General features: G+C 41.8%; 1 protein-coding gene across 1 annotated transcript in view; it reads left to right on the forward strand.

Moving 5' to 3' along the window:
- The window catches only part of LOC101847370 (cationic amino acid transporter 2), a gene marked incomplete at its 5' end in the record, with an annotated part of 20,980 nt that overhangs the window by 9,006 nt on the left and 7,445 nt on the right, over positions 1 to 4,529 (forward strand).

The raw sequence follows: 4,529 nt of genomic DNA on the forward strand, positions 1-4,529 counted from the left end.
GCTGGTCAAGAACAGGTGTGTGTGTGTGTGTTTGTGTGTGTGTGTGTGTGTGTGTGTGTGTTTTGGCTGTTGGTTATGGGAATCACGTTCTTTTTTTTCCCTTTCATCAACGTTTTTCAGCAAAATTTACATAGAATTATGTTTTTAAATGGACAGATAAATTGTTGGGCCTAAAGCAAAATCAGTCGGTAAAATTGCCCTACGGTTTTTTCGATTTCATTATTTTGACGAGCGCCTGATTTCACCATGATGCCGTGCAAAATTGGTCGCTTTTAAGGACAAGCGGGCTAACCAGATTTCGGTGGTTTCCAGAAATCTTGACCTACACCAAAAGTGGGCATTGCCCTACCTATAGGAGAAGTTTGGCTTCATTGATGTGTATATTTGTTTGGTTATAGAGAAGACTCTCCTTGTCTTTTATAGAAACTGAACAAGGGGCAAAAACTTTTACCTTCGATTTTCTGAAAACAGCATTTTTCGGGATAGTCCCCTCAATTATGCTTAAAAGTGACCAATTAAATGACAAAAATGGCCCAGCGGGTGAGAGAAATGACAGTTTCTTCGCTTTTGTTATTTTGACGATGAGAGCCTAATTAGTAATTACCCCGACAATGCTACCTTAATGTAATTTGTGTTGTGTTGTTTTTGGTTTTTTCGACAGTGCCTCATATATGTAATTTGTTTTTTTTGTTTTTCCTTTTTCGACAATGCTACTTAATTTTGGGTTTTTTCTGGGTTTTTTTAGAATGTAATTTGTTTTGTGTTGTTATTGTTTTTGCTTTTTTTCAAGAATGCTACTTAAATGTAATTTGTTTTGTGTTATTTTTGGGTTTTTTCGACAATTCTACTTAAATGTAATTTGTGGGTGGTTGGCGGGTGCTCTGGTGTGGTTTGCTTCTTGTTTCCTATCAAACATCTATCGTCCTTATCTCCCCTTCTTCTTTTTAATGTTTGTTACTCTCTTGTAACTCCTCTAATCTTCTGGCGCTCATACGACCTTATGCAGTTGCGAGCGCCGTAAAACCTCTACTTAAGCTAAGAACTAAAAATGTAATTTGTTTTGTTTTGTTTTTGTTTTTCTCCCAGCTGGGGCGCGAGCTGGGGTCTCAAGGGCTACATCATGATGTCCAGGAACCGACACAACAACTGCGGCATCGCCACCCAGGCCAGTTACCCTACCGTCTGAACCACCCGGGCACCCCGTGCTGAGGCTGTACAACAGCAACAGCAGCAGCAACAACAGTAGCAACAGCAGCAGCAACAACAGTAGCAACAGCAGCAGCAACAGCCGCAGTTGTAGTAGTAGCAGCAATAGCAGTAGAAGTAGTATAGTAGCATTTTAGATATAAGTAACAGCAGAAGCTACTGAGGCAGTAGAAGTTGCAGAAGTAGAGCAAAAGTAGCAGTAGTAGCATCAATAGCAGCAGCAGCCGTAGTAGAAGTAGTAGTACCAATAACAACAGCAGGAGTACACAGTAGCATTTTGGATATAAGTAACAGCAGAAGCAACTGCAGCAGTAGAAGTAGCAGTATCAGCAGCAGTTGCAGTAGTAGTAGCAAAAGTAGTAGTAGTAGTACCAATAGCAACAGGAGTACATGTAGTAGCATTTTAGAATATAAGTAACAGTTGACACAGCTCAGAACAGAAGACAGTAAAGTGAGGGATTTTTATCCTGGGTGTTTGTTTTTGTTTTTGTTGTTGTTGGTTTTTTAAAATTGAATAAAGACTTCCGAACTTGAGGCTGTGATTTGAAGACAGATTTTTCTGAGACACTTACGAGGGGCATACCAAAAGTTTTGTACCTGACCATGAAGGTATATATAAAGATAGAAAGCTGAAATTTGGTACTAAGCTTATCTCTTAGTTACTGATTAAAAAAACCGGCCCGAAAATGTCAGACAGAACTTAGTAATTATTTTCTAAGGTAGCGAAATAAGAGCCTTGAATATCTAGCTCTCACTGTCAACTTGACTTCAAACGAGGCTGAGTTGAACCCAAAAGCTTCCCCCCCGGGGCAGTGCCACTGACTGTAGTGTCTTTATACCCCGCGGGGCAGTGCCACTGACTGTAGTGTCTTTAGACCCCCCGGGGCGGTGCCACTGACTGTAGTGTCTTTAGACCCCCCGGGGCGGTGCCACTGACTGTAGTGTCTTTAGGCCCCGCGGGGCGGTGCCACTGACTGTAGTGTCTTTAGGCCATTCCCAAAGGGGGGACATTTCTCGTTCAAGCACAGTAGAATTGTAAATGGGCTGACTCATCAATGTCACGCTCATAACTGTGCCTGATCTACAACAGGGAACTGCAGCTTTTTCTTTCCTTTTATTACTTACTATCGTCATTTTCCTCTACTGCTTTTGTATGTTTGTCACTCTCTTGTGACCCACTATTTCCGGGGTGCCTTGATAGTTGAAGCAGACTTTGTGCTGTTGAAGCTAGAGAGGTGAGCAGAGTAAGTCTGATTCCCTGTAAAGACTTCTCTGTTGACATCCACCCCTTGGCGCTCATATGACCTTATGCAGTTGCGAGCGCCGTAAAACCTCTACTGTAAAAAAATAAAGATAATAAAACCTAAAAGCAATCTACTTGGAGAGCCTAAACAGATAGGTGAAGGGGAGAGATCAGGATAATTCATGTATAGCTTGTTTTTTATTTAGAGTATCCGAGCAAAGGAATAAATTATGGAGAACCGTGATCTCCCATGTCTGTCGCAGATCCAGCACTTGATGATGACGATGAGGAAGATGATGATACATGTAATGATGGTGATGATGACAATGATGAACAAGATGATGATGAAGATGATCTACAGTGATGATGATGATGATGATGATGAACAAGATGATGATGAAGATGGTCTATAGTGATGATGATGATGATGATTGTGATGAAGATGATGATGGTGATGAAGAAGATGATGATGATGATGATGGTCTACAGTGATGATGATGATGGTGATGAAAATGATGATCTACTTCTTTTGTATGTTTGTCACACTCTTGTGACACGTTATTTCCGGGGTGCCTTGATAGTCGAAGCAGACTTTGTGCTGTTGAGGCTAGAGAGGTGAGCAGAGTAAGTCTGATTCCCTGTAAGGACTTCTCTGTTGACATCCACCCCTTGGCGCTCATATGACCTTATGTAGTTGCTAGCGCCGTGAAAACCTCTACTAAAAAAAAGAGGTGTTACAAGAGAGTAACAAACACAAACAGAGGAAGAGAGGCTAGGACGATATATGCTCGATAGGAGTTTTGAGATTTCAAATTGTTTTTTTTTATCCATTTGAACAGCCTTTGGCCCATGCATGCACACATTTCACACATGACTCGGCAATTACATAAATCGGTGTAGCGCATCAGATATTTTACACAAATTTGGCACGCACGCACGCACGCACGCACGCACGCACGCACGCACACACATCATACACACATACATACATTCGTACGTACATATGTAGGCCTATATGTTTGATAAGAAAGAAGAAGCAAACCACACCAGAGCACCCGCCAACCACCTACCTGAATACCACCAATACCCCACTACTTCTCTGTTAAATTGGATCCTGTGTGTGTGTGTGTGTGTTTTTTAAATTTTATTTCGCTCAGTTCTTCCTGTTATAATCTTCTTCTATCTAGGTTCTTTTTAAAATGCAGGTGTTTTTACACCTCCATCCACACAATTTAGACCCTATTAATTGGCATCGGGCTTCGATCTTACGAGTCAGCATCAGCCCCGGGCTGAGAGGGATACAACATCACAGCAAAAAGAACGAGAGGCTCTATGATTACTATGAAAATTAAATTATTCTTCCCTAACGGGGATTCGAACTTGGGTCTACAGTGTGACGACGAGGGGTCTAACCGTTACACCACAGACGCCGGTTATCTGGTTCTGTTCCGTGACGCCGGTTATCTGGTTCTGTTCCGTGACGCTGGACTGATGGTCTGTCCTAAGTGACAAGGATTTTAGTCTGTCCTAAGTGACAAGGATTTTAGTCTGTCCTAAGTGACAAGGATTTTTGTCTGTCCTAAGTGACAAGGATTTTTTAAAGTTTAGTTTTACTTTGAGATAGAAGTGGTCGCTTTTAAGGACAAGCGGGCTAACCCAGATTTCGGGAGCTTCCAGAAATCTTGACCTACACCAAAGCCAAAATTGGACATTGCCCTACCTATAGGAGAAGTTTGGTTTCATGGATGTGTATATTTGTTTGGTTATAGAGAAAACTCTCCCTGTCTTTTAAAGAAACTGAACAAGGGGCAAAAACTTTACCTTCGATTTTTTCAAAACAGCATTTTTCGGGATAGCCCACTTGTGCTTAAAAGCGACCAATTGTACGGCACTGGCAACCCAAATAGGTCTTATACTTGCCAAAGATAAGATGTCTTACTTGTGGTCTATTATCTGGCTGTTTATTGTGCAGTCTGGCGTGTTGGTCAACAACAGGGAGCTAGGCCTAGCCTATTGTATTGTTTGGCGAAGGTGTGTAGAGAAGAGAGAGTGAGTGAGTGAGAGAGAGAGTGAGAGAGAG

This window comes from Aplysia californica, unplaced genomic scaffold (assembly GCF_000002075.1).
Source record: "Aplysia californica isolate F4 #8 unplaced genomic scaffold, AplCal3.0 scaffold00655, whole genome shotgun sequence".
In the NCBI taxonomy this organism is placed as follows: domain Eukaryota; kingdom Metazoa; phylum Mollusca; class Gastropoda; order Aplysiida; family Aplysiidae; genus Aplysia; species Aplysia californica.